The sequence below is a fragment of the Anabrus simplex genome, chromosome 3 (assembly GCF_040414725.1).
Source record: "Anabrus simplex isolate iqAnaSimp1 chromosome 3, ASM4041472v1, whole genome shotgun sequence".
Taxonomy (NCBI): domain Eukaryota; kingdom Metazoa; phylum Arthropoda; class Insecta; order Orthoptera; family Tettigoniidae; genus Anabrus; species Anabrus simplex.
The window spans coordinates 246,121,192-246,133,424 of NC_090267.1; positions in this window are offsets into that span (position 1 = coordinate 246,121,192).

Here is a 12,233-nt window from a genome sequence, read left to right on the forward strand (position 1 = left end):
ACAACTTCATTACCATCTGAGTTAGTCTGTAATGTAGCTAAAGTTTTTAACAGTGCACCGCCATGATATATTTTCAGTACTCATTACACGCTATCTTCGGTACTTAAAATTATCCCAGACTACGCATTGCACTCCACGGTTGGTCACAGTTTTCACAAGTTCCAAGTCGGCACTATTCTCCCGTCACCGAGAGAACCGAACCTGATGTAAACAAAGAAAACTGTGTATCCATATGTATCCATACGCCATCTAAACGCTGATTGGAGAATCACTGGGCTACTCCCAGACAAATGGCAGGAACCACGTGGGCAGTCTTGAAACTGCCGTTACTTCGCTTGATTGCGGCGATTACATCAGCATTACCTCTACATAGACTGTTGCCGGATACCACTGACGTCAACATGTAGTTGACAGGCAATTGTGATGCAGATTACGGCACAAATTATACTCACCGTCCGCGAAAAATAAACAACAATGAATGATAAACGGCATCTCGATGTTCAACATATCAGAAAAAAAGGTAAATTTGAATTTATGGCCGAAACGTAAATACGCAATAAATCAATCATAACAGCGCATGTAAGTAAAGCTTCACACATTTACTATTCTAATCAAATAAAATTCTAGCGAGGACTTTATAGCATAGAAAAGGCAATAATAAAACAATAAAATGTACAGTGCTTTACCTAATCAGAATGTGATAAAGGACGAACGCCTTCCAAGTCGGCACTTCTTCGATTTCCCAGGTGTTCTTACCAATCCTTGGTGCAGTCGTTCGCTGCGCGCGGTATTAATGCTCCACTTCGAAACACGAGTGAACTCGGATGTCAGCTTCGCAAATCCCTTAAAGCTAAAGTCGGGTATTTCTTACAAAATTTATGAAACACATTCAATGCAATTGCCTTCTCGCCACTTTTCAAAGGTTTCCCTTTGCGATACTTAACGAACTCAACTCGGTGATCCACATTGCACAAGAACAAGTAATGTCTCACTCACTCACTCACTCACTCTCACTTACTCACGCACTGTATCTACTTGCTTCCCAAGCTCACAGCTTAACAAAATGGCGGGTCAAGCATGAGCGCATGCGTCCCTGGTGCTTTTCAATTTGAAATGCTTGTTTATATTAAATAACATTGAATACAAATAGTTTTTTATATTTCTCTGACTTAAGTTATTTGAGGAATTATTTCGGACATTTTGCACCTAGAATCGCATTAGCCATGATGTGGTTAACGAACTAGTTTCATGTCTCCGCGTAGGTGTCCCGTGGCAGCACTAACCAATAAACGTTAACCCAAGCACGTGCTTATCTTTACATCACGACTGGTTCTCTGGGTGAAATCTGTATAGCACTGACACACTGAAGAACGTCTACATATACTGTTACACCTGCAATATTTACCGTTCAGCAGTACTGTCACACCAGCATCATATAGGCCAGATTGATTGATTGATTGATTGATTGATGTTTGTTGTTTAAAGGAGCGTAACATCGAGGTCATCGGCCCATAATGGTACGAAATGAAATGACAAATTAAAAGTACAAAATCCTCTACTGACCGGAATTCAAAGCATGAGGACGAGGAATGAATGGATGGACGGATATGAATTTAAAACGATCAGTGGATCCGACCCACAGTGCCTCACATGCACAGAAGCTGGCACAAAACAATAGTATTACTGACCAAGGGACTGCTTCTATAGTACGATGCTGAATCGATTATGCTTATAGTCAAAACTGGTCCAAAATCCAGGTCATCAGCCCCTCATAATGGTATTTATTGCTAGGAAAGTAGAACCGTGCTGTATGTAATGTTGCGGTACTAATCAAAAGTAGCGGAGACTCGCGGTATTCCACACATTATGGTACTATTCACAGGTAGTGTAATGCGCACATGTAACACAGACCTATGGTGTTTCGCACATTGCTGCGCTATTTGCAGGCAAAGCAAACCTATGGCGTTCCTCACATAAGTGGACTAACCACAGGGACTCGTACTATCCCATGGAGTTCCTCACATAGTGGGAACTGAGCATAGGTAAGGCAGAACCATGGTGTCGCTCATATAGGGGTACGAATCACAGGTACTGTAGGACCCACCTCCTGATTCACACACTGTCGCTACTAATCACAAACCTCACATAGTGGTACTACGCGCAAGTAAATGCGACCCATGGTGTTCCCTCCGTGATGGTACTAATTACAAGTAGTTTCATGGTTCTAATTGGATCATCCCTTGGTCGCCCCTTTTAGTCGCCTCTTACGACAGGCAGGGGATACCGTGGGCGAATTCTTCGTCCACCTCCCCCACCCACATGGGGTCATACAGGCCAGGGATGGCAAACCTTTACTGACTAGCGTGTCGATTAAGGTCTTGTTTATGAGTTTTAACTGTCTAGTGTGCCATCGGTTATTTTTCTTAAAATCACCATGAAACCCCTCATTTCACTTCATTTAGGTATTGGAGTGCATTAATTATAAATCCAGTGTGTTCGTAACCTTCGTGACGTGCAGTAGATTGTGTGTTCGCTCCGTGTGATTCACGCTCACTTAAAGTACGGCCGTACGGACTTAGTGGTTGTGTGGACAGTTCAGTGACTACAGTACGTCTCTCTAGTGTGTAGCCTCGGCAATTTACTTAGCAGTTAGTGCTATGAAAGGGGGACTATATGGGGAAGGCGGTCCTCCTCCATATCACCATCTAATGCGTTCACACTGAACAGCATACAGCAGGTGTCTCATCTGGCGGTGCTAAATTCACCTCCTACCCACGACTGTGTAATATGGAGGCGAGTTTTCCATCTGTTGTGCCGGCAAACAAGCGAGCATTAGAAGAATGAAATGGCGTATAGCTTTTAGTGCCGGGAGTGTCCGAGGACAAGTTCGGCTCGCCAGGTGCAGGTCTTTTGACTTTACTCCTGCAGGCGTCGTGATGAGGATGAAATGATGATGAAGAAGACACATAAACCCAGTCCCCATGCCAGCGAAATTAACCAATGATGTTAAAATTCCCGACCCTGCCGGGAATCGAACGCGGGACCCCTGTAACCAAAGGCCAGCATGCTAATCATTTAGCTACGGAGCCGAACAGCATTAGAAGAACCTTCAGGTAACATCGATTAGAAACAAGCAATTACACCAGAAAACGCTACGGGTAACGTTTCAAAACATACGTACTCCCACAGTGATTCAGTGTCTTGCTCAGCTTCTAGACAAGGCGATAGTGTTTCTGACTGGAATGCGATACCGGCCGTGCTTCCTCCTAAAACAGCGGAGCACCGCCTCGGCTCAGGGCATGTGATTATAACACCCAGCCAACCGGTATCGGATTGATTCTTCAGGGCCTTTTTACATTATGTGGAAGGGAAAAAAGGTAACATAGGTAAACTACATCCTATGGGGTTTGGTAAAATGATTTATCGGGAGTGTCTATCTCAACGTCGAAATATAAAAGATATTTCGTTCCATCGTCTTAAAATGGAATTTCATTCAGCGCAAGCAGCAAACTGGTTCTTTAGTTCTACTTTCTTTCTCTAACATCAGTTAGAAGGTTACATTTCTTCTCACCCCTATCACTCGACAGGGTGTCATTCGAGATGTGCAAACAGAAATAGATGAAGACGAACTATTACAAGTTAAAATCGGACGACTCCATCGTATGTATAGGCGCACACTTAAGGACAACGTTTCAACTGCTGTTCCAATACGAATCTGTGTGGTTACCTTTGACACTCAGACTCTTCCAAAGAGTGTGCGAGGTTTCTCCATATGTGGCGCCAGTGCATATTTGCTACCATTGCTTGCGCTTCGGACACATTAGTAAACACTGTCGCTTTCATGGTGGATGCAATAAATGTAGCGTGTCGCACGCTCCAAACCCCTGCTCACTGCTTCAGCCTCAGTGCGTACATTGTCAAGGTCAACACAATGCCCTCAGTAAAGAGTGCCCCCGACTATAACAAACGATTGGGGATAAAGAAGGTTGCGGCCAAATATAACACACCGTTCAAGGAAGCTAAGGAAGCTGTTATGAAAAAATCATATACTGAAGTCCTTCAGCCATTACCTCTAACACATGAGCAAGCTTTTCCTCCCTACCAGGACAACAAAATCACAAAATTACCCTTTTCAAAGTCGGCGATGTTCTCTGGAGTTACCCAGAACATCTATACTCCACTCACCGGAAGTCATTTGGGGGGCCCAGCGGGCCCAAGCCCTTATCCACCTCTGCCGTACTTAATCGCACCCCGTAGCGCAAGTCCCTTGCCTGGCAGCTTTTCGCAACCACCACTTACCTCATCAGAATTCCTTATTACTGGCATCCTTAAACTATGATATAGATGAATATTGAATTTTCACGACCGCATTGTAATCGAAACAGACTTTCAACGTATTAGGTCGTGTTACGTACATGTAGTACGTGTTGAAGAGATGTTAAGTACAGAACATGCCCCACAACGGGCGACTTAAACGCACTCTACAGTGTGCTAGCAGCAGTGCCAGACCTGTAGCTCAGATCCTTTCAAACAGAACAAAGATGGCCTAGGCCACCATAGCTCAATTGGTAGAGCAACCGACGCGAAATCGGGAGGTTGTGGGTTCGGATCCCACTGGTGTCCGGCTGGCCATTTTTGTTTTGTACTTAACATCTCTTCAACACGTACTACATGTACGTAACACGACCTAATACGTTGAAAGTCTGTTTCGATTATGATATAGATGTTGATTCCCGTAGGGACCCTGAAATATTTGTCCCAAATGAGTAAATTGGTATCCTTAACCTAGTTACTCAGCTTCTACACGGTATTCTTCTATCAAATCTTGGTATCCCTTCGGCATCCGAACTTCGCGGGATGATAACACAAAACATTCATGGAAGCTTTTAAATTAAAAATATTGCAGCCGAATAGCCAATCAGCGCTAGTTCACAAACATAGTCTTCAAAACGAATTACATGATCGGCACACCAACTTGGCAGCATTATCTGAGATTTGGTTTCGCGCTGATATACCAGTTATGTTTCTTGGATATCGTGTTCTGCGTTCAGGCAGAGATGATGGACATGGAGACAGTGGCCTGTTAATAGACAGCAATATTAGTCACAGTGCAATATCCTTTACTTTTCCCGGAGTTCTTTCATTCAAAGTGGTAGCGGCTCGTATCTTCCTCCCCACGGCGGCATCTACAATAATATCTATCTATTGTCCATCACGTGTTATAATTCAACCAGGAGAATGGGGCAGTTTATGCAACCAACTGGAACCTACATACATTATGTGGGGACCTGGACGCAGATAGTGCTTTTACAGACCATGCGGGAATAGCCCTTCGATATATAATGGACGACTACCACCTGCTCATATCCAACGACGGTAGTCCTATCCTTATATCTAGGCCTGGACATCGACCTTCGGCAATTGCTACCAAACTCACCTGGGAAGCACGCCGATAATCCCTGGGATCTGACCATCTTCCTATCGAGATTCATTTAGAAAATAGCTACGCCTCACCCACAATCTTCTACTCCACCACAAAATGGAACACCAAACGAGCAAATTGGATTGCCTTCAGCGGGAAAATAGACTCCAAACTTCGTACTGAAACTCTCCCAACCGACCCACTTAAAAATTTGAATATTTAATCATCATCATCATCATCTGTTTACCCTCTAGGCTTTTCCCTCGGACTCAGCGAGGGATCCCACCTCTACCGCCTCAAGGGCAGTGTCCTAGAGCTGCAGACTCTTGGTAGGGGATACAACTGGGGAGAATGACCAGTACCTCGCCCAGGCGGCCTCACCTGCTATGCTGAACAGGGGCCTTGTGGAGGGATGGGAAGATTGGAAGGGATAGGCAAGGAAGAGGGAAGGAAGCGGCCGTGGCCTTAAGTTAGGTACCATCCCGGCATTCGCCTGGAGGAGAAGTGGGAAACCACGGAAAACCACTTCCAGGATGGCTGAGGTGGGAATCGAACCCACCTCTACTCAGTTGACCTCCCGAGGCTGAGTGGACCCCGTTCCAGCCCTCGTGCCACTTTTCAAATTTCGTGGCAGAGCCGGGAATCGAACCCGGACCTCCGGGGGTGGCAGCTAATCACACTAACCATTACACCACAGAGGCGGACTGAATATTTAATACATACCATAAATGCTACAGTTTCGGTTAGTATCCCAGTGAAACAGCCTTTTTCTTTTCCGAAACATACAATATACAACATCGAAGTCTTTCATACTGAGTAAAATTATTCTAATTATCAACGTATCAACGCACAGGTCAAAATATTTTTAAAACGAAATAAAGTTGTCCAGTTGGCAAAGATACTGTGAAGAAATTAGCAAAGAAACCCCGCTTACTACTATCTGGAATAAAGTAAGTATTTTAAAGGGGTACGGTAGGGAGTAGCTCTCCACGTTCTTAATTTCCATCCGATTGCATCGAGACTTATCATGTTCATATTGCTCCACCGACTGTACCGCAATATCCCGGTTGGCGACTTTCACCCAGCTGGGATCGCAATCATTTTCTATTACGGCCATTTACTTATATGGAACTCCAACTAGCGTTAAAACCTAATACTGCCCCTGGTAAGGACTACATCCAGTACTCCACGTTATTCCGTCTCCCTCGCTCAGCGTATGTTCTATTACTGGACATTTTTAACATGTGGATACGTGGATTTGGACTGGATTACTAAAATTTTCATCGCTATTCTGAAGCCTGGCTAGGGCCCTAGTGACACCCCTTCTTACAGAGCAATTTCTCTGTCCTCGTGTGTGGTGAAGACTGTGGAAAGGATGGTGAAAACATGACTTCAGTGGTGGTTAGAATACCAGCAATTGCTTCCGCCGTGGGAGAGGAACATTCGGCAATCTCAGTATATTCACTTTTGCAAAAGAACATGCTTAATGGGGATACCCTACGGCTCTCTCACTGGATATCAGTTTTAGTATACCAGTTCTCTTCAGTAAGCGAGTAATACCGATGAGTAATCCGGTTGAAGTGGTAAAGAAGTCATGGATCATTCCCTTCACATCTACATCGCATACGAGTTTCGGATTCAGCATGCTGTCGATGTCAGTATGCGGAGGATGGCGAACTCAACCATATTTTGTCTAAGTATGGCCTTTGTGATACTTCTCTAAGCCACTTTCTATCTGAACTATGTCATCTATAAGTGCCGTTCCCGACCAGCGCTGCATTGGTGTTGCAAGGGGAAAACAGTTCCCTCAATGCTGTGATGGACTTTTTGACAACCGCTGATATTAGACTATGACTTACTGTAGTGGTCATCGCATTGTTGCCGGTGTTTGAGTACTTTGCATTGACTATTTGTTTGGATCTGTGTTGTGAGTTTTCATTGTACATGGAGGATGACCAAATGTTGTTACAACAAATGTCAATTTAAAAAAATATAAATCCATTGGAGTGAATATTTCATAATTTTATTTTGCCAACATGAAAATTACATTTCAAAAACAGGTACAATTTAAGAATAAGATAAATTTTTGCTTCAACCTAATAAAATATTTAAAAAATTTGTCCATGGAATTAATTGTGCCATACTTTTTTTTTATTAAAGCGTAATGTTAAAATATGCTATGTTGCTGTCCAGCCCCTCGGTGTAGGGGGCAACGCACGCGCCTGTCACCCGGCGGCCCCGGGCTCGATTCCCGGCTGGGCCAGGAGTTTTTAATTGTAATTGATTAATATCCCTGGCCTGGGGACTGGGTGTTTGTGTCGTCCTTAACGTTCCTTTCCTCACATTCAACACTCTACACTTCCTCCATTCCAATTACACGCAGGTTCATATCACATGGTGAAAGTAGGGGCAAAAGATCTCTACACGCCCCGAAGAAATAGCATTTATAAACAAAAATGCTGTTACTTGATTTTTTATCTAGTTATTACATGAAAAATCATTAAAATATGTTAGTGTGTTGTGTGACGTGCCACAGAGGTCGTGTTCGCGTGTCATAGGTTCGGGATCCCTGATATAGGCTGTGTTCGTAATACTGTTCATCAGTGCTGCCACACCAATACCATATGGGCGTGTTCGTAAATTCAGAAATTAAAAGACGGCTTGATTAATTTATGACAGACTCAATCTTCCTTTTTACGAACGATTGATATATGCCATTGATATATGATATATGATATTGATTAGAGCCTTGTAGTCACTTTCAGTGTGTGATTAATTTGTCACATTCACTTGCGGTACTGTAACTTGAGATTTTCGGTTATATCACGGTATCCCACGGTTAGTTTTGCGCAAATGGAATGCACCCTAATTCTGGACTGAGGGCTGGGGCAAAGTTCACTTAGCCTCATGATAGGGGATGCCGGAATTTGTAGGCCATCTGGCTGGGCAACAATTAGGTTTATTTGTTTGTATTCCTACTTTTATTACTAGCAAGATACCCGTGTTTTGTTATGGTTTTAAACTGAAAGTTATTTTTCGAACGTTTAAATGTTAGAGAGATCACTGTCGGCTGAGTCTGTAAAATGCACCCTCATTTCACATGTCAAACGGTTTTGGAGGGATGATTATAACCAGTGATGTAGTTGGAACAAAATATTTACAGGAACTCACCTTATTAATTCAGCAATTTCCAAATGGACTCGTATTAGGTGTCAAAATCAGCGGCCTTATTTTTCCGACAAGTTGTTTCATCAGCTGAACGTTTCCCCTTTCGTAGCCATGACTTGACATATGGTTGTGGGTTAAATATATGCACAGGGGGTCCAACGCTGCTTATGAAAATAAGTAAGCTTGATCTTGCAACCAACAGCCTATTTCTCTTTTCGGCGTGGATCTCATTGTACACCCATGACGTTTCAGCGCTATGTATAGATATAAGATATTCTTACTGAGTGTAAAAATGTTACGTCATTCTATAGCGGCAAAATATTTTCTGGAACGGCGTTCCGGCCCGTTCCGGTCCAACTAAACCACTGATTATAACCATACAAATTATTCCGTGATTTCCCCCTCCCTTGTCTAGCAACAGTCAGAAAATGCTCGGACGTTTGCGACATAGTTTTTAAAGAATAATTTAATCCTTGCTAATGTACAATACAACAGTCACAGTTACCCTTCCTTTGCTTAATTTCCCACCGTTACATTTCTTCCCTTTGAATACATATTACTTGTCGGGCATTAGCTTGGAGAATAAGCCACATTCAAACCAAAACGAAACCAAACCCCATGACTCAATAGCCCCGAAGGGCCATGGCCTACCAAGGGACCACTGCTCAGCCCGAAGGCCTACAAATTACGAGGTGCCGTGTGGTCAGCACGATAGATCCTCTCGGTCGCTGTTCTTCGCTTTCTAGACCAGATATGCTACATTCATCTGCGTTAAACACATCACGCGGCGCATAATTTTTAATGAGTCTACGTAGCACTACACTTTACCAGTCCTTTACATAAATGTCCCTAACTGACTCTGATTTACCACCGACTTGACGATATACTATGCTATGTTTTTGTTTGAATCTATCAACCCAACTACTCGAAGAACTAAAGTCTGTATTTAATTTACCTGCTATTTCTCGTGCTGTTTCTAGTATGATTGGGCCACTTGATGGGAATGAAACCTCACGGGATTGGTGGATCCTTTCAATAAAAATTTCCTCAACGTCTTCATATTTTCCAGGCTTCACCTTTTACGTTTGCAACTGTCCTTCCCTGCATCAGTTATAGCGTCCCTATGTTTTATTAATGTTCTTAAGTTGGAGGAAGGGATACCAATAGATTCAGAGAAATCCTTCTGAATCATTGTAGTATTTTTCCTTATAATTACGGAGAATTTGTAGTTTATCACTTATAGAAAGAGATTTACGTTTTACCATTTTGCACTATTCAAAATTGCACTGATACGTAAGAAACAATCCAGCAATAAATGAAAATTCTATCACAGTTATTCAGTTATTTTGCATTTTATTAACAAAATATCAAAATTTTTAGGTTGCTTAAAAACTATAACATGTTCTAGTAAGAGTAACAATTGTCGTAGAAACTCCTAGTTTGTGACAAAGAGAGTACTTGTTTTCCAATGTTAATTAACAGTTATAAACATCGTTATTCCCTAAACTTTCGGGAAAAACTATAACATAGTTGAAAAACATGCGGTAGGAAGACAAAAATAGAAAGTGTTAAGGTAATAACCAAAATTCAACACTTTTAAGCCATTAGAAATTGAACAGAGAAGAACTGGTCTGAAAGAAGTATTAAAGGCACAATTGTAATGAAATCAAACTTCTCGGACATGATATAGAGGTTCACCGGATACGCCATGGGACCGGCGTGAGAGTACAAATTGAACGGTTTCATTCAAGCCTCATTCACCACTGATTTGTATTTAGGGCAGTTGCCCAGTTGGCAGATTCCCCATCTCTTTTTTTACCTAGTCTTTTCTTAAATAATTGCAAATAATTTGGAAATTTATTGAACATCTCCCTTGGTATTTTTCCTCGAATTTCAGCTTTATCTTCATATTGTGACATTTCCTACTTTTGGTAAGACAAAATAAAAGTATTCCACCCTTCTACTCAATCCCATTTTCTTACAACTTTTACTGAATACAGAAATGTTGTTTTCTGCTGGAGAAGCCGACCTGCTCTTTTCAGCACTGTGTTGCCATCACCCGTCGCGTAAACGCTGATTTTTTAATTATCAGTAATATCAAAGAATTGCCGTGCATCGGACGGCTTTCGTGGCATTTGTTGTGCAAATTTCATAAAAAAAAGTCTTTAAATTCTTTTAAATACTTTAAAAACATCAATACTATCTAAAATGGGATTAAATATCAAACTACAATTATTATATAATATACTTTGCATTATCTAAAAAACACAGCAAGCGGAGGAAATATAGAGGCAAATTTGACGAGCACAGAATGCAGGTAGAGTACACTTAAACATGTGTCTTGCGCCAGATGCCTGGTCCTCGGCGAGTACTTGCAGTTGTGAGCGAAGCGGATCGGTGGTGCACTTTACCACTTCAACCGGATTACTCATCGGTATTACTCGCTCCGCTCCACGAAAGGGATATCTCCGAGCCGTTAACCGTACATAGGCCTACTGATCTTCTCGTGTTGTTCCTCTTGACCTACCCCTCATGCGTCGGTCTGCGACAGAATGGGTTACTCTGTACTTATTCCATATCCGGGAAACTCCACTTTAATTCACGTGAACGATAGCAGCAACATCAGTCTGCCGCATCCCCTTTTGCATCAATGTCACTATACGAATGCGATCATGCACAGTTACTGTTGTATTCGTCATTCTGACGCACAGTGAACACTAGAGATAGGACAAAAGGAAAGCATCTTCAGACAATACTCGATTTTAACTGCTTCAGACGTAGCAGCGTCGTTGTATGGAGTATAAATAATATTATGAAGCATGGGATAAACCAGAGCATAAATCAGCTTCTGCTGGATCTGCTCCGACTGCTGCTGCTTATCTGCTTTGCCGTTGCGAAACTTCTCACTGCAAGGCAAACCCACAAGTTGGTAGCCTTGATATGGTCGTGATCTACGCGACATCTATTTGAGGTGTCTACTTTCAAAATCAGACATGTCTATCTTTCTAGTTATTTTAGAAAATGCAGACAAGTGTTGTGTAGACATATGTCACAGAATATTTATAACACTGATGTATGATCATTTAGCTAAATTAGAAAATTATTTATTCAAGATTAATTAATTTTTATTTGCTTTACGTCCCACTAACTACTTTTACGGTTTTCGGAGATGCCAGGTGCCGAAATTTAGTCCCGTAGGAGTTCCTTTACGTGCCAGTAAATCTACCGACACGAGGCTGGCGTACTTGAACACCTTCAAATAACACCGGACTGGGCCAGGATCGAACCTGCCAAGGTGGTATATGAAGCCCAGAGCCTCGACGGTTCTTGCCGTATATTTTTAAATTATTAAAGAAAAATGTAGCATTCTGATTGGTCAAAGCACACGCCAGGACTTCAAGGCCACCTGCTGGTCCACTGCCAGCCATGAGCGTGACGGGAATTCTAAAGGGCGCACACGCATTTTCCGTCTGGTATAACGTGGAACTTTATCCTTTTGGCAGCCCAGATTGTCTGGGATTTAGTCGATCCTTTCAAATAGAAGTAAGTGATAATTGTATGTATGTACACGTCGCACTGTAGGTAAGACGTACAGGATTACATCTGCCGTTGGGACTGTCTCCAATCAGCTAAGCGAACCTAA